Source organism: Mauremys mutica, chromosome 16, assembly GCF_020497125.1.
Source record: "Mauremys mutica isolate MM-2020 ecotype Southern chromosome 16, ASM2049712v1, whole genome shotgun sequence".
NCBI classification, from domain to species: Eukaryota; Metazoa; Chordata; order Testudines; family Geoemydidae; genus Mauremys; species Mauremys mutica.
Genome location: NC_059087.1, coordinates 31,994,509 through 32,020,981, shown reverse-complemented (window position 1 = coordinate 32,020,981; position 26,473 = coordinate 31,994,509). Strand labels below are relative to the sequence as shown.

The 26,473-nt window shown below is 44.0% G+C and overlaps 1 protein-coding gene across 7 annotated transcripts in view; it reads right to left on the bottom strand.

Annotated features, from left to right (window-relative positions):
* MTMR3 (myotubularin related protein 3) overlaps positions 1-26,473 on the bottom strand; it is a 220,682-nt gene that overhangs the window by 147,533 nt on the left and 46,676 nt on the right. For 4 of the 7 annotated variants that reach the window (XM_044989668.1, XM_044989663.1, XM_044989669.1 and 1 more), the window contains exons 2-3: positions 11,660-11,741; positions 6,788-6,868 (exon numbers count right to left, since the gene is read on the bottom strand). The exons of 1 other annotated variant lie outside the window; for it this stretch is intronic. The gene's annotated coding sequence lies outside the window, so the exon portion shown is untranslated. Of the gene's footprint in view, positions 1-6,787; positions 6,869-11,659; positions 11,742-24,708; positions 24,794-26,473 lie in introns of all 7 variants that reach the window. 2 more of the 7 variants (XM_044989664.1, XM_044989665.1) reach the window with 2 other exon arrangements.

Below are 26,473 nucleotides of genomic sequence, written 5' to 3'. Positions count from 1 at the left end.
CCCCCCCCTTTGCCTTGGGGATTAGGAAGTAGCGGGAGTAAAACCCCTTGCCCCATTCGTATTCTGGTACCTCCTCTATGGCTCCTTTGGCAAGGAGCGTCTGAACCTCCTGGAGGAGGAGCTGCTCGTGAGAGGGGTCCCTGAAGAGGGACGAGGAGGGTGGGTGGAAGGGGATGTGTGAAATAAATTGGAGGTGGTATCCAAATTCCAGCGTGCGTAAGACCCAGTGATCCGACGTTAGCTGGGACCACGCAGGGAGGAAAAAGGAGAGACGATTGGAGAATGGTGGGAACGGATCCTTTAACGAAACTGGTACAACGCCCTCGGGCGCACCTTCAAAAGGAAGGTTTTGGCCCTGCAGGGGGCTTGGAGGGACCTCGGTTATGGCCCCCTTGGTTGCCTGACTGCCGTCGGCGACCAGTCCTGCCCCGTCCTCTGGGAAGGTCTTGCCTTTGCCTGATCTGAGGGTACGGGCGGTGTGGTTGCAGGCGGAAGGGCCTGCGCTGCGTTACTGGAGTGTGCATGCCCAACGAGAGCATAATGACCCTGTTGTCTTTTAGGCTTTGTAGCCTAGGGTCAGTTTTGTCCTAAAAGAGGCCTTGCCCTTCAAAGGGGAGGTCCTGAATGGTGTATTGGAGCTCCGGGGGGAGGCCTGAGACCTGCAACCACGATAGACGTCGCATCGTGACCCCTGAGGCCAGCGTCCTGGCCGCTGAGTCCGCCGCGTCTAGAGAAGCCTGAAGGGAAGTTCTCGCCACTTTCTTCCCCTCATCTAAGATGGCGGCAAACTCCTGACAGGAGTCCTGTGGGAGCACTCCTTAAATTTGTCCGCCGCCGCCCATGTGTTATAATTATAGCGGCTAAGGAGGGCTTGCTGGTTAGCCACTCGGAGCTGGAGCGCCCCTGCCGAATAGACCTTGCGCCCCAGCAAGTCCATGCGCCTAGCGTCTTTAGATTTTGGGGCTGGAGCCTGCTGACCATGGTGTTCCCTCTCGTTAACTGACTGGACAACGAGGGAGCAAGGTGGAGGGTGGACATACAAGTAGTCATAGCCCTTAGAGGGCACCATATATTTGCGTTCCACGCCTCGTGCAGCAGGTGGGACGGACGCCGGGGACTGCCAGATCATGTTGGCATTGGCCTGGATCGTCCTGATGAAAGGAAGAGCCACTCTCATGGGGGCATCCGACGACAGAATGGCCACCACTGGGTCCTCCACCTCCGGAACCTCCTCGACCTGCAAGTTTATATTTTGTGCCACACGCATGAGGAGGTCCTGATGGGCACGTAGGTCGATTGTGGGAGGACCGACAGACGAGGTTCCGGCTACCGCCTCATCCGGGGAGGAAGACGAGGAGAGACCCGGGACAAGCGGGTCAGCCGAGGGCTCGTCCTGGTGGGTGGGTTGTGCCTCCGTGGGGGGTTGGGAGTCCTCAGGTGGAGCCGACACTTCCTGTGGAGAGGATGAAGGACAGCTTATTGTCGCCTCCGGCACCCAGCGCTCTGAGGTGGCAGAGCGCGACGGACCTGGGGGTGCACCTTGGGCCTGATGGTATGCCCAAGGTGTCCAGAAACCCCACTGCTGAGTTCCATGATCTTGAGCCCGGGGCTCATGGAACAGAGCAGCAGGCACATCAGCGTCCTGGGCATACGAGCTACCCGCCTGCAAGGACACGGACGGGTGTCTGGACAGCCGGGGGGGGGCCCAAGCGATGATATGAGGCCCTTTCTCCTGTTGGTGATCTCCTCGGTGCCGGGGATCGGTGCCTGGAGTCGTACCGGTGCTGAGAGTGAGACCGGGACCTGCGACCAGCCCTGTGCCGGGAGGTCGACCTGGATCTCGACGGTCTCTGGCGGGAACGGCTGCGAGAGTCTCAGTGCCGGGATCGGTGCCGAGAGCTGGAACGGTACCAAGATGGCGATCTGTGCCGCGAGTACAACCGGTACGGCGATCGGTGCCGGGACTGCAAGCGGAGTCGGGATCGTGAACGGCCATAAGAAGGCGAACGGCGCCGGGACCTGGATCGGTATCGGGATAGGTGCCGGGCCACCGAGGCAACTGACGGAGGCGTCATCATTTGCCTCTCGAAGGTACTGCCTGCACCGGCGGTGCCGGGGGCTGAGGCAGGGCCGACTCCATCATTGCGATAAGGTCCCTTGCAGCCGAGAATGTCTCAGGCGTAGACAGGAGGAGAGCTGTCCGGTACCGGACTCGACGGGCCTCTCGGGACCGGAGTCAACGGTACCCCAGCCGTCGGTGCCGCAGCAGGTGTAGGTGCCGGGCAGTCCGAACGGGGCTGAGCCTGCGTCACCAAAGGCAGGGAAGAAGCTGAAGACTTCGACCTCTTCTGCTTCGGCGAGAGGGATCAGTGCCGATCATGACCTTGTGCCGATCATGACCTTGTGCCGCAGTGTATTGGCGGTGCCGGCACGTTCCGGTGCCGTAGGAGCGCTGCTGGAAGAGCGGTCGGCGCTCGGTGCTGAGGATGGAGGGTTCAAAGCGGCCTCCATGAGGAGAGTCTTTCATTTAAAGTCTCTCTCCTTCTTTGTTCTCGGCTTAAATGACTTGCAAATCCGACACTCATCTGATACGTGCGATTCCCCGAGGCACCTCAGACACGAGTCGTGGGGATCGCTTGTGGGCATCGGCTTTTTACAGGCCGAGCATGGCTTGAACCCTGGTGAACCGGGCATGGGCCCCGGCACCGGGTGCGGGGAAGGGCTAACGCCCAAACCCCGTTAACTAATTTCTAAACAAACTATCTAAGAACTATTTATACTATACATCTAAAACAACTATATACAAGAAGATATGAAGAACAAGGAGAAGCTAGGGAAGTGGAGGACAGCTAAGCCGTGCTCCACTGTTCCAACGACCGACACGAGCGGTAAGAAGGAACTGAGGAGCGGTCGGGTCAGCAGGGGTATATATCCGGCGCCATGGTGGCGCCACTCTAGGGGGCAACCCAGCCGACCCACAGGGAGTTGCTAGGGTAAAAGTCTTCCGACGAACGTGTACGCGCAGCGCGCACACCTAACTGGAATGGATATGAGCAAGCACTCGAAGAAGAACCCCTAGGTCCTTTTCTGCAGAACTGCTGCCTAGCCACTCAGTCCCTACTCTGTAGCAGCACATGGGATTCTTCCATCCTAAGTGCAGGACTCTGCACTTGTCCTTGTTGAACCTCATCAGATTTCTTTTGGCCCAATCCTCCAATTTGTCCAGGTCACTCTGTATCCTATCCCTACCCTCTGGCGTATCTACCACTCCTACCAGTTTAGTGTCATCTGCAAACTTGCTGAGGGTGCAGTCCACGCCATCTTCCAGATCATTAATGAAGATATTGAACAAAACCGGCCCCAGGACCGACCCTTGGGGCACTCCACTTGATACCGGATGCCAACTAGACATGGAGGCATTGATCACTACCCGTTGCGCTTGACGATCTAGCCAGCTTTCTATCCACCTTACCGTCCATTCATCTTTAACTTGCTGGCAAGAACACTGTGGGAGGCTGTATCAAAAGCTTTGCTAAAGACAAGGAATAACATGTTCGCTGCTTTCCCCTCATCCACAGAGTCAGTTATCTCTTCTCAGAAGGCAATTAATCACCATGTAGTCAACATTAGTGGTGTCCTATACGTGGCCCTCGCAACTCTAAATTGTTACCCAGAAGAAGTTCAGAAGAAAATATGTATTTGAAAGCAACTGAGCTGTGTCCTGTGATTTTTGAACTACAGTGTTTGAATCAGCCTCTATGGAGAGGATGGTGGCACTACCTCCTTAACTGCCTCTCACTGCTTCCCATATAACCCCAGCAGCAGCTCTGGTGCATGTGAGTTGAAAGCACTGGAGACTGTTGTTCCTTCCCTGCTGCAGCTGCTCATCAGCTTCCCTGAAGGCCACCAGCTGCACTGCAGGAGAGTAGGTCTGGCGTTCCACTGCCTAATTCTTGCCAATCTGTGAGTGCCCAGAGACAGCAGGATAGTTCTGACTGATCCTACAGTTAAGCAGGGCAGCACACGGAAAGAGAAAAAGAGATGCTGACAAACATCCTGATTTTTTGCCTCAGTTCTGGCACAAGTCAGCCCTGGGGTCTGTTCTAATTTATAACAGCTGGCTATGGTCCCAGTGACTGAGCATGCCTGCCCCTCACTAGTACTGCAGGGGTTAACTCCTCCATTTGGGACAAGGTGGCCATGCCCCCTCAGCCCTGCTGGGCATGCTCCAGCTGGAGACCAGGTATAAAAGGGAGCTGCCCAGCTCATTCCAGGTGGACTGCTGAGAAGAGAGGATGCACTTTGCAAGCTACAACACAAGAACTGCCGAGGCTCCTGGCGGCAGATGCCAGAGGTGCCAAAACCCAGGTGGATGCCCAAAGAGTATCAGAGTTGCTGAGAGCTGCACAGGCTGAGGAGCCCACAGACCCTGGCAACATCTGGACCACTGCACCAGGGACAAGGTCGGAAGTAGCTCAGGGGGACTAGTCATTGTGCCAGGTGGCATCAGCATGCTTTGGTCATATTCCCCGCTGCCAGGGCCCGAGCTGGGACCCAGCGGAGCAGGGAGGGCCCAGATCCCCCTACCCTAGCCACCACCCCCCCCAAGTGGTGGCCCACTCCCCCAACAGGGCACTAAACCACTCAGCCCTGCTGAAGAGGGCAGCCATATTGACTTTGGCTGCTAGGCCACAAAGAGATGTTGACTCCGGTGAGAACGCCACCCTACCCCAAAAGGGAGGCTGGCCTCGGCGGTGGTTCCCAGGTGGCTGGAGCAACTGTGGTCCACGATCCCCAGAAGCTGGTGCCACTGGCCCCGGGTGACCCAGCCCCAAGATTTAATCACAGGTATTCCTAGTATAAGTCATGGACAGGTCACGGGCTGTGAACTTTTGTTTATTGCCCATGACCTGTCCATGACTTTTACTAAAAATACCCATGACTAAACTGTAGTCTTATATATAGACTCTGGCCATTTGGCCAAGCAGCCCGCACCTCACGGCAACCAACTAGACTTTGGCCATTGGGTCACACTGCCCGGAAGGAGAGGGCAACCATATTCACTTTGGCCGTTACGTCACACTACCCCGAGACCCAGAGTGATCGGCGACAACAACTCTTACCCTATCCCACACCTGCCCTGCGACAGTCCCCAAGAGACAAAGAGGGAAACAAATATGCAGGCATTAAACCCTCTGGGAATGCCATCACATTAGGTGAATCACCAGATAAAACTTGGCTGAAAAATCTGAACACAACTTGTTTGTAGATCTGGGCTACAGAAACCCATTTCGGTGTTCAATCACTATGATCAGAAAATCACTATGATCAGAATTGATTTAGCAGTTCTCACTGCTAAAGCTCAGATGAATTAAAGAGTGAGCAGGTTTTCAAATAAGGTGTCATATGCCTGGAAACAAGCAATATATTTCTTACAGACTAGAAGTAGGATCCTGAACTGTAAAATAAATAGCTGAAAAAGATTTGGCTGTAAAAATTATCAGCAATACTCTGAAAATGAAACCTTGTTTCTGTGAACTTTAGTCTTTTCTTAACAGACAGCTTTGTTGGATTTCACTGATGTCAATCCACACATACCACATTCCAGGGCAATTCAGTACAAAATGAGATTAGCACAAACTGTCCAAAGAAATCCATTCTCGAGACCACCTCTCACACAGGACCGGAGTTAATCTTCCCTGATTTGTAGTTGAATGGAGTAAAAGTTCCAATCTGGTTTAACTACAGCTAGCAAATCTCCAGTGGTTTACTGTGGGTTACTAACATTTTCCCCAAATCAGATGAAAATTCTCAAATACAGTTTAGGTCCTGACTGTTCAAGAAAACTTGACTCAAGTTCAAATCCCTATTCCTAGACAGCTGGTTGCTAGTAATCTTTGTTCTTAAAAATAAGACTTCATTCTGTGGCTCATCAGTTCTGCTATAAAGTTTTCAAAGTATGGGGTTATCCTTTCTACTGTCGCTCTATTTCTGACCAAGTAAGGTGTTTATGTTTCTCCTGTTACCTTCTCCATCCACATGTCCTGGCTGAAAGAGCAAGATGCCTAGTAAAGTTTATAATCTCATATTTAAAGATATGTAAAGATATCTGCTTAGTGCTGAGAACAAAGTAAAGTAGGAGAGAAAGAAAAAGGGAAAGAGAGAGACCCCAGTATTTAATACTCTTTCCCTTCCTTCCTTTCCCAGCACCTGAATTTCATTATTTTGGTATTAACATAGATTTTGTACTGCCCCCAAAATGTCCAGTGTGATACAGATTTTTGTTCTAACAACCCTTAAGTGCACTGTAGAAGTTGCAGGTAGGAAACGGAAGGTTTTCATAAAAAAAAGTGGCAAGATGGGGGCATTAAGCACTCCAGGAGATGGTTTGGGATTTTTTATCTAATGCCATGTCTACACTAGCAAGCTTACAATGGCACAGCTGTACCAGTGAAAACCTCTCCTGCCGACATAGCGCTGTGCACACTATCCCCTTAAGCCAGCGAAACTTATGTCACTAAGGGGGGTGGGGAGGTTTTCCATGCCCATGAGCGACAAATTTTGTCGACATAAGTGGTAGTGTAGACATGGCCTCAGAGGCAGGTGAGACAGCTGACATTGGGCAGAGGATAAATCTTTTACCCTCCACCATGAGGGCAGAGATGACTTGAAAGTATTTTTGAGAGGGTGTTGACCTTAGTTTGCCTCTTATTTCATGAACAGACTAATCAATCACAGCTGTGGAAACCTGCAGCAAAACTTGTCTAGATAAAATCTATAAACTTACCAAATAGTGATAGGTAACAAATGAGTCTTCTTTGTCCCAGCAAGTTTCAGATGTTGCTTTTCTGACACTTCACATTGAAAGCTGCAAAATCAAAGACTGTACTTTAAAAGTCTTCAATCAGAAAAGCATTTCTTTTTTTTTTTTTTTCAAAAACAGGATATTAAACTCAATTGCCACACAACTCTTCCCAGTTTAAAAATGAAAAGTCAACAACTGCTGGCTACTGCATGAGACCTCATAATTAGCCACATCTCAATATACCTGAAGGTGGGTGAGGTAATATCTTTTACTGGACCAACTTCTATTGGTGAAAGCAACAAGCTTTGAAGGGGTCATACAGATTTATGAAGCAAATAGGGTTCCAGTTAAAGTCTGACTCTTGGAAGGGAATGGGTCAGAAAAGTTGCCTATAAGGTATTGCAACTGTTTTTCAACCCTCTTCCCAATAGGGAAGTATTAGAAGATATTATTCAGCAACAGACTTTGAGAAAGCTAGTATCTACACCAGACTAGAAATAGATTTGGCTTTTTACCCCACCCCCCCAAAAAAAAAAGTCAAATTGAAAAAACAAAACCAGTAATGGGAGCAGACATACTGCATCAGATCAGTGGCCATCTAATCTGTTATCTTCTCTTTGACCATCCCTAGTACCAGATGCATTACAGAGAGTGTAAAAAAAAAAAAAAAAAAAACACAACCAAGTGGACAATTATCTCCATATAAAAAATTTCTTCCTAATCCCAATTTTTTTAAGTTACCTAAAATTGTGCAAACAAATACCTTTGAAAGTATTAATGTAAAATATTTTTGCCCCAACTATGCAAAAGCCCAGCCTCTATAGGGGTGAAATGTCTAATTTGCCTCGTTCCTATGCAATGATTTCACCTAGGATCCACAGGCATCTTTCATCACATTTGTATGATTACTCTGACTACTGAAATCACGAGGCTAAAAACTGTATGCTAAATTGAATACCAGAACCCCAAAATTAAAACTCCTGTCTGAAACCAGCCATTTCTAGGAGTATGCAAGTAACCAAACAGATGGAACACCACTTCCACAAACCCAGTAAACTACTTGTGTTGATCTTTACAATAACTTTTAAACCACCCTAATGGCATGCCAGAGGCATGTGAGCCAGGAAAATCTAAATTAAACGGAAATACCATTCTACCAATGGTAATAGTCTACCAACGTGACATCTATCAATGGAGATATACCCCTCAATCAGATTCTAGTTAAAAATCTCTATTTTCTTACATATGCATTGTCTAAATTAGTTAGTGCTTTACAACAGGAAAGACTAAAAAAAGAAAATAATACTTCCAGTACACAAAAAACAGGGATATCTAATTTTAGATCTGAGGTGCTTGGAGGAGAGAACTGAAAAATAAAAACACAAACATAGGAGCAAAATCTATCAAGCACAAGGAGTTTTAAAACAGTATTTAGTCAATATATTTTAGAGAAGAACACAGACTCACATTAACTTTCAGCTACAATAAAAAAAATCTTGCACTATCAATGTTTTATCTTGATAGATACTAGAAAGGATAAATGTGCCACTAATAATCACAATTAATACAAACAGGCTAAAAAAGTAGGATACAGAAAAACTATTTTATTATGCCTTGCACAATTGAGCAAAACTGCAGGTTAATTTCCAATTCCAGAGTCTTTATGATTGATGATGGTTAGCAGTGACATATGAAGCAGAAAAAACACGGCCTGATTACCAACTAATCTTAAATTTACTGTCTCTTAATCTTAATCTCAAATCAAGCTTACTGCACAAAGCTCAGTTTTACAGTTGATCAGTTGCACAAAGCTTGGTTTGACATGGAGACCCAGCAAGTCATTACAGAAGTTTATTTCTGGCAGTATTTGGAAACTACTTCATGACAGATTCATTAGCATTCCTCTGTAAAGCTGCTGGTCATAGATAAGCAGCTAAAATGTTATCACTTCCTAAGTTAGCAACTTGGGCCAAAAAACAACAAGCTATACCAGGGGTGGGGAAACTTTTTGGCCTGAAGGCCGCATCTGGTTTCCGAAATTGTATGGAGGGCCAGTTAGGGGAGGCTCTGCCTCCCCAAACAACCAGGCATGGGCCGGTCCCCGCCCCCTATCTGACACCCTCCCCCCCCGCTTCTCGCCCCGACAGCCCCTCTGGGACTCCTGCCCCATCCACCACCACCCTGTTCCCGGTCCCCCCCCCCCCCCCCGAACGCCTGCCCCTGACTGCCCCCTGCTGCCCCATCCAACCCCCCTTCCTTCCTGACTGCCCCCACCAGGACCCCTACCCCCATTCAACCCCCCTGTTCCCCACCCTCTGACCACCCCAACCCCTATCCACACCACCGCCCCTAACACCCCGAACTCCCCTGCCCTCTATCCAACCCCCCTGCTCCCTGACCACGCTACCTGGAGCACCAGTTGTGATGGTATCTCCCATAAGGCTTCATGGAAATATGCTTAGAATGGTGTTTTATGCTACATATGCCATGTAACATATTTCCATAAAGGTTATGATCTACTCAATGCATTAATCCTATTTGTATGCAGGTATCTTTTTTGTATTCTAAGTTATGAATGTTGGCTGTGTACTGGCTTGATTTCTAAATAACCTTAGTAGATGATTTGGTCAGTTCCTGGAGAAAGGAATGTTGAAATTAAGTACCTAGTCAAGAAACACTTAAAGGACAATGGATCTTGGAATGCACCAATCCACATAAGAAGTCTACTTGAGGACATTCAAGGTAGCATGTAAACAATGGATGCTACCTGTAAAAACTGTGAGCCGTGCATGGACATGTGATTTGCCCAGGTGACTCCTAAACTCCATCTTGGAGCTGGACTTTGCATACAGGTGAGGAGGGGGGTCTCCACCCACAAGAGAAAGTCTATTTAACCCCCTGGGAGACCCCTCCATTTGTCCTTCAGCTGGCTAAAGAGAGGAGCCATCATGAAGAATCCCCTAGCTACCACCTGAGCTGGAACAAGAGCTGTACCAGGGGAAAGAATTGTGCCCAGGCCTGGAAGGTCTCCAGTCTGAGGAAAAAAACTTACTAAAGCATCTCTGAGGGTGAGATTATCTGTATTCAGTTTGATTAGCCATAGATTTGTGCATTTTATTTTATTTTGCTTGGTGACTTACTTTGTTCTGTCTGTTACTACTCGGAACCACTTAAATCCTACTTTCTATTTGTATTTAATAAAATCGCTTTTTACTTAGTAATTAACTCAGAGTATGTATTAATACCTGGGGGAGCAAACAACTGTGCATCTCTCTCTATCAGTGTTATAGAGGGCAAACAATTTATAAGTTTACCCTGTATAAGCTCTATGCAGGGGAAAACGGCTTTATTTGGGTTTAGACCCCATTGGGAGTTGGGCATCTGAGTGTTAAGACAGAAACACTTCTGTGAGCTGCTTTCAGGTAAACCTGTAGCTTTGGGGCAAGTAATCCAGACCCTGGGTCTGTGTTGGAGCAGACGGGAGTGTCTGGCTCAGCAGGACAGGGTGCTGGGGCCCCAAACTGGTAAGGAAGTCAGGAACAGAAGTAGTCTTGACACATCGGGTGGCAGCTCCTAGGAGGAGTTCTGTGATCCAACCCGTCACACCAGTGGCTGGCAATGCTACAGGCGTGCCACGCCGCCCGGCGGGAGCCAGCCACGCCGCGACGCAGCACAGAGCACCGGGTCAGGCCGGGCTCTGCAGCTGCACTGGCCCAGGAGCTCACAGCCCCGCCAAGCAGTAGCGCAGTGAGCTGAGGCTGCAGGGGAGGAGGAACAGCGGGGAAGGGGCCGGGGGCTAGCCTCCAGGGCCAGGCGCTATGGGGCCAGGCAGGAGGGTCCCGTGGCCCAGATGTGGCCCACCTCTGGGCTATACCAAGAAACACCACTTTGAATTAAGCTATCATCTTACAAATACCGACCAGCAGAGAGGGTAACAGTCTCAGTTTCTGATGTAGGAGAGTGATTGGATATACAGTATTCTTACAGCTAGTGATTTATTTTTAACATAATAAAATTTAAATAATGTCACATTTGAAATTAATACACCTCTACCCCAAACACTGTACCTGGGAGCCAAAAAAATCGTACTGCATTATAGGTGAAACCGCGTTATATCGAACCTGCTTTGATCCGCCAGAATGCGCAGCCCCACTGCCCCTGGAGCACTGCTTTACTGCATTATATCCAAATTCATGTTATATCAGGCCATGTTATATCGGGGTAGAGGTGTACTGACGGATTCTCTCTGGTACGCAAGTTCCATTTGACCCAGGAGATGAAAGGGCCAGAAAACTAGTTACAGCTCCCAAATTCTAAAGGCCAGTCTGTGCTGGTCCCACCCCGACGAGAGTTAGAGCACCTACATGGCTGCTTTAAGTTATACCATTAAGGACACTACAGCAGTGGAGAATAGGCATAACTCCACTACCTACCCTCCCCTGATGCTGATCATATCTATGATATGCCCCTACGATGGGACAGAGGGCTAATGGCACAGGAGCCATCTGGGTGCGCTTCATGCCACCAAGAGAATTTCCCGCTGGCCATCTGTGTTCAGATTCTGGCCTTTTTGCCCCACCTGAGTAGCATAAAGAAAGCCACATCTCATTTGATACTCTAGTCTATAATACTGTGATAATGTATAGCACACGGCTATGGATTGATATGTCTTAACAATGTTAAAAATGGGGATGTGTTAATTTCCTACATGCACGCTGTGGCCAGGTGATGACGTACTTAAAATATATGATTAATTTAATTATCATGAGGCTAAAACTTCAGAGGTAGTATCTGCAATACACAAGCACAATTAAGTGCATAAAAACGGGCATGATTGTACAAAACCTTACTCACCTGCAGAACTCCAACTTCAACAAGTACTGTCATTGGCTTCAGTGGGATTGTTCATATGAGTAAGAGTCTGTAGGATTGAGTCCTAAGAAGTTAAAGATGACTTGTAAAGGAAAATAAGTAAGTTTGTATCTCTGTTTTTCTTCTTTTCAAATATATAAAGAAGTTATAAAAGACTCACCCTCACCCACCTGCCAAACTGTTTTATTCTAGTTGTTTATTACATTTAGAAATTTAGGTCTTGTTTACCCCGACCCCGTTTTTCCTAGAAGACTCTATGGAGAACTGAAGAAATAGTAGCATTATGACATCACAAATATCATGGCAGTGAACTATGAACCGATGGAATTTTTAGTTAATCTTTCCTTTGTTAACATCTATTTAATTCAAATTCTGGCAAACTGGTGGGAGAAAAGATATTAGTTAAAAATTTAACCCATCTGCCTAGGGTGACCAGATGTACTGTTTTCAAAGGGACAGTCCCATTTTTGGGGACTTTTTCTTATATAGGTGCCTATTACTCCCCACCCCCGTCCCGTTTTTTCACAGTTACTATCTGGTAAATCTGCCCTGTCAATTAATGGCCCAGGAAGCTCCCAATCCACTTCTCTGAACCTCCAAAGAAACTTCCAGCAAAAACTCGAAAGGCAAGATTTTACATTCCTAATATTTACAAGGCAAGACAAAGTGAAGGGAAGAGCTTTTGGAAAGAAAAAAAAACCACCCAAATCTTGTTTAGCCTTCATCATGAAGAAGCAGAAAAGAAGATGCACATTTTTGTTTCTTTCTTTTTCAATCATCTTTAAAAAAGGGTTTGGGGTTTTTTTGCTTGCTCAAGTATAGCATTTCTGCTTTGATTGTGCCATGTTATGTCGCAACCTAATGTTATGTAAATATGGTTTCATATAAGAAGTTCCTTATTTTGTTCTTATTTTTAAATACTTTAATGGAGTGGCTCACACACACACACACACACCCCTTGGCAGTATGGTAAATGGGCACCTCTCCACTTTCTTTTTGTCCACGTAATGGCACACCTGCCACTTTCTCTCCTTTGTTTGTCCACTTTGTTTTCCTTACTCTCAACTTTACTTCTTTTCTGTTTATTTCTCCCCTGCTCTTGTTTCCTTTTACTTCTATTCCCCTCACAGCTTCTTATTCCAAGTTCTCAAAACATCAGAAGGTTACATATTCATTGGAATGGTGAAAACTCTGGAATTGGGCACCATGTGGTCTTGTGACTGAGCTGAAAACCACAGCAGCAGATAAGAGACCCTTGAATCTGCGGGCCTATTCCCAAGAGTGTCTCCTGCAACTGGATATATTGAGGCTGCTATCTAAAGAAAACCCTAAAACACATAAATAAGGAGGGAAAGCAGGAGGCTTTCCAGGAAATAGTTACTGTTTTATTCCAGCACTGTTTTATTCTAGCACTGTTCTTCTCTGTGATACACCTCCCTGGATTAGTTAGGGAGTTGGTTTCCCAGTTTAGAATATAGTGTCCATTGGGCCAGTAGCTAAACATATACACATGAACAAATGAGGTGACAGAGAATGAACAAAGCATTCAGCCACACTGAATTTCCTTCCTCCAAACTCAGGTTTTAGGCAATTTCTGTAACTCAGATACTACCTAAAGAGCCTTTTACTTCACTTGGATTCCTGTCTTTCTATAAAATTTCCTAGATGACCAGCTTCACCAAGAAAAAAATATATTTTATGTCTACAAATTCAAGAGCTTTTACAAGGTTTTGTTTTGGTGAAGCCTCTCTCAACAGTTACTCAAGATTAAATCCAGGCATTGCTAATCTCAAAGCATTAGTGGTGACTGATTTGGCTCTCTGTAGAACTCTGTGAAAATGGGGATATGATAGTTTTCTTCGCTCCCCGCAATCCCTAGTTAGGGTTGGGCATTAATCCACATTTTTAAAAAGTCATTTGATTAATATGCTTATCTTGATTTATCTTTGCACTCTGGTTGAAATTTGAGATTACCTCTCACATCTCCCTAAGAAATGGAACTCAGAAGTAAATGCCAATGGAGAAAATTCTGAAGTCTCGGGCAGCAAGCAAAGATTCAAATGAGAGAAGAGTCGGACAAAAGCACGGTCCAGACCACTACTGTCATATTATCTAACAGCTAGACGCAGTTTGAAATGTATCATTGCAATGGAAAGGGAGAGCAAAGGCAGAATCCTTCATTATAAAGTATCTATATTTTTTTTCTAGATTGATAATCTGCTGCAAATAATCATTGCTAAACAATTATTTCAACCTTAAATGGGATTACACTAAAATCCTCTTTACTTTGATACTTTAGAGAAAATCTCTATTTGGAGTTAAGACCCCATGTACCAGGATTCTCCTGCATCCGCCTCAACACTGGGGAAAACACTCCAACAGCTTCAAGCTTCCATTACGGCAGAAAAATGGAAGAATCTTTCACTTCCCCTGTGAAATTTCACATCCTCTCTCCTGATTTGCTGTTTTCATTCATTCAATACTTTAGAAGCGAATAGAATATTGTATTGTAAATGTGAGCAGTTGTGTACACAGTGGGATAAAATTTCCCTGACATGCACTGCAGATCCACTGGGCACTGGAGGTCTAATTTACTCTTTATTAATCTATTCTGTTGTTTCTCCTTTTCCCTCGTCCTCTATTCTGTGTTCTCCACTCTGAGCCTGGGGATGTCAGGTAGGAAAAGGTTCAGAGCTGTGTGGGTAGTTCTGAGCTGTAGACAGGAGAAGAGGGGATCTGAGCTTAGCGTATAGGTATATAAATTGGGGGATGTTTTTGAGCAGATGGTGATTAGGTTGGAGGGAACTGAAGGGGTTTGGGAAAAGGACAGGATGGGTTAGTAGGGGCAAATGAAGTCAATTGGCAATCAGTGGGGGGCAGGGAGGACCGACAGAAACAATTAAGAGACAAAGCCTTGGTCTACACTATGAGTTTAGGTCGAATTTAGCAGCGTTAGATCAATTTTACCCTGCACCCGGTCCACACAACGCAGCCATTTCTGTTGACTTAAAGGGGTCTTAAAATCGATTTCAGTACTTCTACCCGACGAGGGGATTAGTGCTGAAATCGACCTTGCTGGGTCAAATTTGGGGTAGTGTGGATGCAATTCGACAGTATTGGCCTCCGGGAGCTATCCCCGAGTGCTCCATTGTGACCACTCTGGACAGCGCTCTCAACTCCAATGCACTGGCCAGGCAGACAGGAAAAGCCCTGCAAACTTTTAAATTTCATTTCCTGTTTGCCCAGTGTGGAGAGCTGATCAGCACAGGTGACCATGCAGAGCTCATCAACACAGGTGACCATGGAGTCCCAGAATCGCAAAATATTTGAATATTTGGCTGAATATTTGAATAAAATCTCAAAGGGCATGAAGGGCAGGGGCCATAACAGGGACCTGCAGCAGTGCCGCGTGAAACCAAAAGGAGCTGAGACAAGCCTACCAAAAAACCAGAGAGGCAAACGGCCGCTCCGGGGCAGAGCCCCAGACATGCCACTTCTATGATAAGCTGCATATATTCTGATCTCTTTTTAAAGTGGGAGCTAATACAGCTAGTTTTTAAATATTCAAACATGCTAAGAAATATTGTAAAAATATTTTCTAGGATAATGAAATTCATTACTGCACTTTCCTAGTGTAGTATTTTCCTTACTATTTTTCTAATTAATTTTCTCAGTGGACTTCTTCTGTGAAAACTTGTACCATGAATCAAATTAAAGAATACTTTCTCAACACTTCTCTGAAGAAGCTTGAACAAACAGATGAGCATGACCTGAAAATTAAGCTGGCTGTATCAGACTGCGGTTCTGCTTAGTGAAAGAAGTTCCACAACTGAAGGTCCACTACTGAGAATGTCCTGCCCTATCACTCTGCAGTACAAATCTGGGGACAGGTAGCTTGAGTGTGACAACTGCTGTAAAATGTCAAGATAAAACAAGGGTAGTGTTTCAGGTACCCGGTGCAGATACTCAGCTGGTGTAAATCCACTTATACCAGCTGAGGATCTGCATCTCAATACTCAAATCATAGCAGGATTTATAGTTCAAAATCAACATCCTGAATTACACTCGGAAACAAACAGGATGCCAGTACAATCCATACACCTCCTGCTCCTTGCATGGAACTGTTAAGAAAGTACAGAGCTGTCTTTTGTACCAGCAAAATCTTGTAAGTTGTCTTCAGGTATAGCCAGTCCCATCAACAGCACATTTCAGTGATGCAACTTGGAGATGATAAAGGCATCATCTGACTGGAGCAAGGACCATAACAGAAAGAAAAAGGTTGCCACTGTATGTAAGCATAGATGAAAAAGTATGCTTGGCCTGGCCAAAGCCACTATAAAGTATTTACATAGTACTGTGCATTTACATTGTTTTAGTCACAAACACAATACACAGACAAGAAAGCTGGATGAAAAGCACTCAAAAGCTAACAAATGAAAAAACTTTGGATTCTCTTTTCATAAAATTTTAAAACTAAAATTCTCTCTTCCCTTGCATTAGTTAAGAGTCACTTTCACAGGGAAAAAGTTAGTACAAACAGCCAGTAAGCGTGAAATCACAAGAGCATCTACCATTCTGATTAACTTAGTAGTTAAATTTTGCATTTTGGAAATTAACCAAGCAACAGGCTGGTTCTATTACGATCCCTAAAACCATTCTATTTGCTAGAAATCAGTCCAAATACCTGTTCCATAGTGTCATCCACCCTTACAATAAAAAGGCCAAGAGCCCACCATCACTTGCTTGACCTGCTTCAATTCTAAATGCCCTGCAGGAACATTTCTTTTAACCAGAAGTATCTGTTATCTCCTTTAAACAGAAATGTATGCATGTGACCATGTCATATATAAGCATACAAGGAAAAGTTTTTCATAAAGACACAGTGTCAACTTCTGTTTTTCTTTTCTGATATAACACTCTTTAAACATTGTCCTGATTATTTTCTAACCCTGTTTTACACACACACACACACACACACACACACAGGTTCTGCGCTCCTCTGCTTGTGTTTGAAAGATCTTTAAGGCAGACCTGAGAGCAACATCAGCTCAAGTTAATTGTGCTAGGGCTAACCCGTTTTCTTTTCTCTCTGTGCACAAAGCTGCCTGCTGCTTACTTGTGACTACAGCTTCAGTTTAAACTCTGCTGCTGCTATCACTAGTAAACACCCCCTCTTGCAGTCTGAAAGAAAGGCATGCTCCATCATTAGTTAAACTTACTACACACAAAATGCACAATGGAAGGAAACTGAAAAAGGAAAAATAAGTGGGTTTTTTTTCTTTCCCATCTCTTTTATTTACAGTAATCTTAGAGTTTACTTGCAATAGGAAAAAGTACAACATTTTCAGATGCAAGCATCACAAACTGACTATAATTTTTAAACAACAATTCTGGATGTCCAATTCTTCAACCAAAATACACATTCAGTAGGTACTGCAGGTAAAACAACAAAATAGTTATCAGCAGTCAACAATTTAAACATACAAGGGACCCTATAAATGACAACAGTAGGCAGAAAGGGGAAAACATTTGTACCTATAATAATATACAAACATCTGTAAACTGAGCTAAATTAACAAAGTCAGGAATTTAGACTGAACAGAGTATCAGTGTAAAATCTAAATTTTCTGGATTCAGAAATCTTAATCAAACCTTTAATATTTAAACAGTTTGTGTATGTGTTCCATTTCTGTGGGAATGGAATTAAGGTAAATTTCCAAACCTTCCGATGGTACTTTTAAAAAGTGTGTTTAGGACACCTTTGTAAAATGCTATTTATGTACTCAAATTTACATATGTGGATTCAGTTTAAGTGATTCTTGAAGACTCATTATTTACTTAAGCAATTAGGGCTAAGTAAATACGTATTTAGAGACTTTTTTTAAAAGGTGCTAACTGGATTATTTAACTTTGATAAACTGTAATATTTATCAATTAAATATTCTCAAGTACTCTTACAGCCCTATGCAATAAATCAAATTAGCTTTTTGTGGAACATTAAGTCCAGTGGGTCCCAACTTTACCCATTCTGTGACCCTCATGTTACAACAGAAAAGATCTGGAACCTCCCTCCCTTCCATATGTTTTGGGACTCCCCTCTCACCTAGCAATAAAGAAAGGAAGGGTGGTCGTGACGCCCCGAAATCTACTCATAGCCATCCTTGGTGTCTCAACCCACTGGTTAAGAACCATGATTTAATCTAACATGCAATTCTGAATTTAGGGAATGTGCTACATGTGTACTTAAACATTACTATGAAATTTACAGGAAATACGAATTGCAGAAGTCCAGCAAATGACAGCTAAGGAAACATTTGTCCATTTTTACTTTCCCTACATAACTGCATATGTTTTTAACTAAACAAAATAAGTCAAGACCATTTTTTATATAGAGGCAAAAAGAAGTTGAATAATTCACATCTATGTTTCTGGTTTCTCAACATAAATGACCTTAGCAGTTCATTGGGCTGACTAGGTAAGGATGCTACCCTTGATGGAGCTACACCTTTGAGTAAATATGGTTGGCTGGCCAATAATGGGCATATAATGCATATTCAGGACAGCCTATTTAGGTACAGCATATTTTTCAGTATTTTCTTGTTGAGGACAATTAAAAAATGAAGAGCTAGACTAGCAGAAGACCCTCTCCCCTATAAGTCAGGAAACTCTGGAGTGTGTAGGAAGGAGGAGGGAGTTTAAGAAAAAAAATACATTCTCCATTCCATCAGCCAGGAGGAGTAGGGTGGAAAGAGGACCACAAATTTCAGACACCTACCAGCAAAAGGCTGGTATGGAAATTCCAAGTCTAGGACCATTACCTTGGTATCTATTTGTTTAGAATTTATCATTTCATTCAAAACAAAAATGAAGCTTCTAACCCTTAGGGTTGTGAAGAACACTTCACAAATATGAGCTGAATGTGACCAATGCCATCTTGTCTACCTGAGTTGGCAGAAAAAAGGAAAGTGAGGAGGGAGGGAAGACTTAGATTTCTGACATTTACCAGCCAAGGGGTTATATGAAAGAGAGAGTCCACAATTAGGGTCCAGGGACAGCATCATAGTAGAAATCCTAGCCCCTTTCCCAGTAGATGGTGGCAGGGTAACTGGGATATTCACTACAGTGCCAAATGCTGAATTTTGTTGCTGAAGCACTGCATCCATCCCCATTTTTATATTTTGTATCTCTCAGTTTGTAAGTGTCTGATAAATTTTACAAGCCCTTCTGGTAAGAATCCCCCTGCTCACCACCTGAGTCTGCGGAGGTGACTTCTCAGAGAATCATAGAAGAGACCTAAGGAGGTCATCAGTCCAATCCCCTGCTCAAAAGCAGGACCAACAGCAACTAAATCATCCCAGAAAAGGCTTTATCAAGCCGGGCCTTAAAAACCTGTAAGGATGGAGATTCCACCTCCTTAGGTAACTCATTCCAGTGCTTCACCACCCTCCTAGTGAAATAGTGTTTCCTAATGCCCAACCTAGACCTCCCCCACTGCAACTTGAGACCATTGCTTCTTGTTATGTCATCTGCCACCAGTGAGAACAGACGAGCTCCATCCTCTATGGAATCCCCCTTTCAGGTTGTTGAAGGCTGCTATCAAATCCCCCCTCATGCTTCTCTTCTGCAGACTAAATAACCTCAGATCCCTCAGCCTCTCCTCATAAGTCATGTGCCCCAGACCCCTAATCATTTTCGTTGCCCTCCAGTGGATTCTCTACAATTTGTCCACATCCCTTCTGTAGTGGGGGGACCAAAACTGGACACAATACTCCAGGTGTGGCCTCACCAGTGCCAAATAAAGAGGAATAATCCCTTCCCTCGATCTGCTGGCAATGCTCCTACTAACACAGCCCAATATGCCGTTGGCCTTCTTGGCAACAAGGGCACACTGCTGATTCATATCCAGCTTCTCTTAGTTGGGAACTGATCCTGCTTTGAGCAGAGGGTTGGACTAGATCCTGAGGTCCCTTCCAACCCTGATATTCTATGATTTATGATTCTCGTCCACTGTAATCCCCAGGTCCTTTTCTGCAGAACTGCTGGCTAAGCAGTGCATGGGATTCTTCCTTCTTAAGTATAGGACTTTGCACTTGTCCTTGTTGAACCTCATCAGATTTCTTTTGGCCCAATCCTCCAATTTGTCTAGGTCACCTGGACCCTATCCCTACCCTCCAGCGTATCTACCTCTTCCCGCAGCTTCGTGTCATCGGCAAACTTGCTGAGGGTGCAATTCATCCCATCCTCCAGATCATTAATGAAGATGTTGAACAAAACCAGCCCCAGGACGACCCCTGGGGTACTCCGCTTGATACCGGCTGCCAACTAGACATCAAGCTGTTGATAACTACCTGTTGAGCCCAACAATCTAGCCAGCTTTCTATCCACCTTATGGTCCATTCATCCAATCCATACTTTTTTAACTTGCTGGCAAGAATACTGTGGGAGACCATATCAAAAGCTTTGCTAAAGTCAAGATATATCATTCACCGCTTTCCCAATATCCATAGAGCCAGTTATCTCATCATAGAAGACAATCAGGTTGGTCAGGCATGACTTGCCCTTGGTGAATCCATGTTGACTGTTCCTGATCACCTTCCTCTCCTCCAAGTGCTTCAAAATTGAATCCTTGAGGACTTGCTCCATGATTTTGCTGGGGACTGAAGTGAGGCTGACCAGTCTGTATTTCCCCGGGTTCTATTTCTTCTCTTTTTAAATATGGGCACTATATTTGCCTTTTTCCAATCGTCTGGGACCTCCCCCGATCACCACGAGTTTTCAAAGATAATAGCCAATGGCTCTGCAATCATATCAGACAACTCCCTCAGCACCCTTGGATGCATTAGATCTAGACCCATGGACTTGTGCATGTCCAGCTTTTCTAAATAGTCCTTAGCCTGTTCTTTCACTGCTGAGGTCTGGTCACCTTCTACTCATACTGTGTTGCCCAGTGCAGCAGTCTGGGAGCTGACCTTGTCTGTGAAGATCGAGGCAAAAAAAAGCATTAAGTACTTCAGCTTTTTCTACATCATCTGCCTCCTCCATTCAGCAAGGGTCCCACACTTTCCCTGACCTTTTTGCTAATATACCTGTAGAAATCCTTCTTGTTACTCTTCACATCCCTTGCTAGCTGCAACTCCAATTGTACCTTGGCCTTCCTGGTTACACCCCTGAATGCTCTAGCAATATTTTTATATTCCTCCCTAGTCATCTGTCCAAATTTCCACCTCTTGTAAGCTTCCTTTTTGAGTTTAACCTTACTGAAGATTTCACTCTTAAGCCAAGCTGGTCACCTTCCATATTTGCCATTCTTTCTGCACATCAGTATGGTTTGTTCCTGCAACCTCAATAAGGCTTCCTTAAAATACAGCCAGCTCTCCTGGACTCCTTTCCCCCTTGTATTAGCCTCCCAGGGGATCCTGCCCATCAGTTCCCTAAGGGAGTCCAAGTCTGCTTTTCTGAAGTCCAGGGCCTGTATTTTGCTACTCTCCTTTCTTCCTTTTGTCAGGATCCTGAACTCAACCATCTCATGGTCACTGCTGCCTAGGTTGCCACTCACTTCTACTTTCTCTACCAATTCTTCCTTGTTTGTAAGCAGCAGGTCAAGAGGAGCACGGCCCCTAGTCAGTTCCTCCAGCACTTGTACCAGGAAGTTGTCCCCAACACTCTCCAGAAATTTCCTGGATTGTCTGTGCATTGCTGTATTGCTCTCCCTGACATCTGCTGGGTGATTGAAGTCCCTCATTAGAACCTGAGCCTATGATCTGGAAACTTCAGTTAGTTGTCCGAAGAAAGCCTCATCTACCTCATCCTTCTGATCCAGTGGTCTATACATAGCACATGCCCACCACGACATCTCATGAGGACAGTCTCTGGTCCTCACTGGTAGGGATTCACCCTTCATATGCCTCTTGACCCATGGCTAGTAGTATTTTAATTAATGTGTATATTATTTTAGAGCAAAGCTGTGGAAACGAGTATCAGCTAGATGGAACAGAATACCAGCAAAATAGTGCAGGTCTGGCCATAATGCCACGCTTATACTGAAGGTCACTTTAAACTGGCACTGTCAATTTAAACATCATATATTATAAAACAATTTCTTTGCCTATGCAACACATCAGATAATTAAAAGTGAACACATTTTTAAAATCCCATTTACTTTTCCCTATTTATGTTCTTTGTGTACATTTGCCACTCACTTGGGACAACAAAAATCAATAGTCAGTTTCACTGTTCACAGTGAATTTAACTCTCAGGTTGTTAGTGCTTCAATGTTTGTTACCAACATTACAAGAAAATATGTCTATTTTTTTAATTGAAAATATTTCTATTGGATTTTTTTATTAAACCAAAGAAATTCTGGTCCAAATTTAAATTGACTGTGTACATTTTAAAGATTAACATGGATCAAGAAACAGTGTGGTTTATTTTTCTGATAAAACATTAATTTAAAGTGCAGAATATGGCTGCTTGTTATGCACAGACAGCATATTACATGAATCCTCCAACTCCTAAGACTGGATTCTTATTCTTAATAAGTGGATTCTTATTCACTTATGGGTGCAATCAAGGCTTTGTTTTTTATCTACAAAACTATGATTTAAGTCACAACTATCTGAGAAACGACCTCTCCACTTCACCACACCAGCTATTATCATGGCAGCTAAAATTAGTCTAGGATAACTTTAAAATGCTTAGATTTAAGTATCTGAGAATCAAGGCAAAGCTTTATAAGTGGAAAATCCTCAACTATGGAATCAAATTCCCTCACTAGTCCAACAGAGACCACTCTTTAGGGCAGAATACATAGCCTCTACCTCATTTCTGGCAGGCACTCATCATGCTTCTGGATTTCATCATAAGATAACTCAAAATGAGAATTTTCTATATATTAAAGCTACAGATTAAACATTTACAGCCATCCTCCCAACGTTCATCAATTTTATTCCATTTTTGGGTAAAACTGACAAAAAATGGTATTACAATTAATGGTTTGCTGCTGGTGAAGACTACAGCGAACTACTGACTTCGCTGGTGGCAGCATAAGACCCTTAGTCAGCAGCATTTGGTCTTATGTTTTATATGCATTTGCAATGTGACATCTTGTTGTATTTCATCCTGTTTATCAAATGATATGGACATGGCACTGGAAACCAAATTCAGACCCTGTTTATATGAAATAATGAGGACAAAAAGTCCGTTTAAAGATCATACAGTGAGACATTGCCACAATTTTGCATTAAGATAGGGGTAGGCAACCTATGGCACACGTGCCGAAGGCAGCATGCTAGTTCCCATTGGCTGGGGGCGAGAGACAAAGATACAATCAATAGTTGCCGGGCAGAGGCAGCGTCACTAGTCGCCGGGCAGAGTCAGCAGGGGTGGTATGAGGACAAGGGAGCAAGGGAAAAGGGTGGGAAATGGGCCAGGAGGTGGCATGAACACCATCTTCAGTGACATTATTGGTCCACTGAGAGGCTTTCAGGACTGGCACTGGCCCTAAGGTAAACTGAGTTTGAGACCCCTGGTTTAAATCATAGACTAGCACTTCTGCTACCAGCAATTTTTATGTTCAATCTCAATATAGCATTACAATTAGTAAACAATGTATTCATTTCTTCCAGCTACCATTTCAGCACCAAGGATATCAGATCTACTGGGAAAGACATGACACAGAGGCCTACTCACTGCTTCCAGATTTCACTTCCTGATAGACAGAAGCTCAACAAATCTGAACACTAACATGTAGAACCTGCTGCACAGGAAAGGATCCAGGGTTGGGTGGACATGCTTTTGTGATGCATTTTTGGACAACAAGTTGGTGTTGTTATGGGTACTATCACAATAGAAGCAAATATACACAGAGGGAGGCACAAAGCTGACTGCATGAGAAGTCCATGAGATCTGTATATTAATGAGACTGCAACGACTCACCATAATACACATCTCCAGATTAATTCAATTTGTTTTACGTACTTTAAAAAAAATTAAAGTTATGAAGTCAAGCTTTCAAAAAGTTAGGAATGGCAGAAATTAAGGTTGCCTGTACAACTTTTAATTCAGCCCTCTTGTGTGTATGCCTAAAATATTTAATGATCACATACCATTTTTCCCACAGGACCCCTGCCTCACTCAGTGCACTGGATGGACAGTGCTCAACTGAACCAGAAGCTATTTCTTTCTATCTTCATCCAATGTGTGAACCCATGTCTTAATTACTTCACACTATTCAAACTCTGCACTGAATAAAGATATTTCCTCATGAGCTTCATCTGATGCTCACCACCTTAGCCCCATTGTGCTTCAAAAATGTTAATGAATTTATCTTTGCGACATCTCTGAGGTAAAATGATGGTACTATCCCCATTTTAAGACAGGAAATTAAGATATAGAGAATAATTGTCTCAACTGTTCACTAATTCTGGGTGCCCAAATCAACCTATTTAGGTTTTTTCAGAGTACTTCACATTTTTGCAACACTTTAATGTTAAAAGCACAGCTCCCAGAGATCTGAATGCTCAGTACTTCTGCAAATCATGCTCAGGTGTCTCTAGTTGGGCACCCAGAAAATGAGGAACACACAGTGGTCATCTGTGGAAAAAATTTATGTAAAATGACTAGGCCAGCATCATATAGGAACTTTATGGCAGAGGCAAGGATAGATTCAAGGATAGATTCCAGTTCTTCAGGTTGACAATCACATGCTTTAGCCGTGCGCCAAGACCAACCCTCTCCCCATCACTTCATAATTTCCTGTTTCCACAACAAATAAGGCAGTGGTCCTACAGACAGCCTCATTCACTACATGACCTGGATTCAATCCCTGAACACAACCCATCCTGTGCACTCAAAAAGGCAGAGGTTCTGTGGAAAATCAATCATGTAATTAACGGCTGTATTATAATGCAAACACATAAGGGGGCTGAAATTAAATTTGTACGAGCAACTATAATTCTGGAATTCCTAATTTTTGAATACTTGCTTTTGTTACTCTAATATTCTTTTTATGTAGTTTTTAAAAATGAATTTACCTTTTTTTTTTCTTTACAGCACAGGCCACTAACACACAAGCCATAGGAGAAGGAGGAGGTTGATATACTCCTTGTGGGTCAGCCACTAAAGGAAGATGAGACATATACTTTGACAGTGGGTTTCACAAATATTTGCTAACAGCAGAGGAATACAGAGACTCAAGAACCCTGAGTTCTATTCCAGATTCTGGAGAAGAGTGTTTATATAAACCCTCTCACCCCTTCATATCCCATCTGTTCCTACCTCCCTTTCCCAGTGTCTATCCTCCTTTGCTTCTATTTCCCCAGCCAGATTTGTTCTGTTTCTGCTCCTGTCCCCATCCTTGTTCCCACCCCCTGCTATTCCTGTCCCATCACCAATCTGTCCCCTCTCCACTCCTGCACGACAATCAGGCAGCATCCTCCTTCTCCTCAAATACTGCACGAGCACTAGCTAAGGAAGTACTGACAGGACAGGAGATACAGTCTCCTTGATCTCAGCTCTGGTGCCTGGCAGTACAGTGTTCCCCCTCATCTAGGATGAGCATTTGCAGAAAATGCCCCAGGCTGGGGCATGTCCAGTAACCTATTTGGGGGTAACACATGCTCAGTGAAGAGGGAATATTTGGATAGTTTTGCTGCTAGTCTCTAAAACCTATACTGAGCACACGCAAATGAAAATTTTCAGAGGCTAACAATTCAGACAAATTTGGGTAGATTTTCTCAGGAATGACAAAAGGCGTTTCTCTGCCAAATTTTGAATCTCTGCTCCCAAGCACAGGGGCACTAGATTAGAATGTCTCAACACAATTGTAAGAATTTTGTAACATTTTTTCCTAACTTCGTTCTCAGAATGGCTAGACCACATTTGCTGAACCCTTATTTTTTATATAATCCACCTGAGGCAGTCACCCAACTTTGAAAATTGCAGCCTGAACAACTCAATTTCTGACAAGTTGTAAGCAAGTGAAAACAGAGTCTTATAATGGAAAATGTCAGTCAGCCTTAACAATATGTACTGCTATCGAATCCACCTATAATATCTGTTTCAAGTTAGAGTCTGCTGAGAAAAAGATGTGCATACTTCAAGCTTCTCACCTCTTTAAAAACGAATTTGAGATAAAAATGTCTATCTTCAACTACTGGTGAAAAAAGAGTGTAGACAGGTCGTACTATTATGAAAAAGAGGACATTTTGAGGGTGGATTTGGGGGACAGCTTTTTATCTTTGCCTCCTAACACTATAAAAATCATGATGGAATAACTAATAATTGAAAAAAGTGGCATTATTCTTGCTTGATCCATGTTAAAACTTTCACAGGCATGACCTGCTTATACAACCCTCCCTGTTGCACTACAGATGGCTCCCTTCCCTCTTTGATGCCAACTTCCTTCAAGCTTCTGAACAATACTTCTGTGCATTCCTCTTAACTCTTCTTAAAACTGACACCAAAGCAGCTTTGTGCTAAAACTCTGGCAGCCTGGGTTGAACTGTCAATGCAGGCTGAGCAGCTTGCCCTGGGAATGCCACCAGAGTGGCAGCTGTTTGAGCAGCGGAAGCATGAGTAAGTTTCTAATTGTCTGACTCTCAAGTCTGACATCACATCCAAGAATTAGATGGCTCTTTTCCATCATGAGTATAATGAAACAATTTCTACTGGGTTATTCATTAACTTGCATTTCATTCAGTGGCTTCTAAGAAGATCATGAATGACACTTTAGGGGGATGAACATACATAAAATTTTTTACAGTCATTTAATGACAGCTTGTCTATTGCTACATTAAT